This window comes from Colobus angolensis, unplaced genomic scaffold (genome assembly GCF_000951035.1).
Source record: "Colobus angolensis palliatus isolate OR3802 unplaced genomic scaffold, Cang.pa_1.0 Scaffold377, whole genome shotgun sequence".
Classification (NCBI taxonomy): Eukaryota; Metazoa; Chordata; class Mammalia; order Primates; family Cercopithecidae; genus Colobus; species Colobus angolensis.
The window spans coordinates 25,397-26,452 of record NW_012117121.1 but is presented as its reverse complement, the minus strand read 5'-3'; the positions used below and the strand labels follow the sequence as shown (position 1 = coordinate 26,452).

The 1,056-nt window shown below is 36.4% G+C and overlaps 1 protein-coding gene across 2 annotated transcripts in view; it reads right to left on the bottom strand.

Moving 5' to 3' along the window:
* NSF (N-ethylmaleimide-sensitive factor) overlaps positions 1-596 on the bottom strand; it is a 143,446-nt gene extending 142,850 nt beyond the window's left edge. Inside the window, exon 1 of one of the 2 annotated variants that reach the window (XM_011953902.1) lies at positions 573-596. The gene's annotated coding sequence lies outside the window, so the exon portion shown is untranslated. Of the gene's footprint in view, positions 1-471; positions 488-572 lie in introns of those variants that run through there. The other variant, XM_011953897.1, reaches the window with a different exon arrangement.
* Between the last annotated feature and the right edge of the window lie 460 nt (positions 597-1,056).

Genomic DNA, 1,056 nt, shown 5'->3' with positions numbered 1-1,056 from the left:
AAAAAAAAAAAAAGAAATGAAAATATAAAACTGATAGGCATTTTATATGTTGAGTTATTAGAACATTTAGCCGTCTGAAGGGTATAGAAATGTCTTCATTAAAACAACTTAAAATGTCAAAACTTATAAACTCATTGCTACTATAAAGAATGAAAATTTCAACAAACCTTTAATGGAAACTTTAGTGAGGTAATTACATCATTACTTACTTGAAAGCCTTTCATGTGCAGAAAGTTTATTTGCTTATCTTCATCAAAGAAACTGGGGGGATTTAATCAGGACTCTCCTGGACAACACTGCACAGTTTTGGAATTCAAATCACATACTTTCGTCCAAAGGTCCACTTAAAAAACTGGATTAAAGTAGGCTTTACTCTTTACCAAATAATTTAATAGGGCAAAATAAACAGAAAGAAAAATAAAGAGTGTGGCATCTGACCAAAAGAGCTCATTACCAAACAGCTTCCCCTACCTGAACTGTCACGCTTATGAATCCACTGGTTCTTCCTCTGTGGTTCTCTAGGCTTTGGTTTCACTTCTGTCACAGGAAAGGGAAGGACTGAAAACACAAACCTGCCCCAGGGCCAGCTCAGCTAACACGTCTCACTCAACTATTTCTTGTTAGAGGATCTTTCCTGAAAAATAACATTTCGGAACTACACTGTTCAGTAAAGAAATCACTACACATATTTCACTATTAAAATTAATTTAGTTAAATTCAGTTCTTCAGTTGCACTAGCCCTACGTTTCAAGAGCCACATGTGGCTAGATCACTGCAGAAAGTTTCATCGGATAGTACTGGCCTAGAATAACGCAAGGAAGGCCATCAGTACTAATCTTCAGGCCTATGGAATACCACTGTGCTACATATTCCTATAATAATAACTTCTCTTAAAATTCTGAAGTCACGTGGGACTAGAAGTGATGGGGTAGAAATAAGTTAAACTTGTATGTCCTATAGTTATCTCTTGAAGAGCCTTTAGGGATATCCTTGACATTCTCTATCTCAAACTAGTAACTGTTCACATAGATGAACCTCCTGCCTGGCATCCCTTAG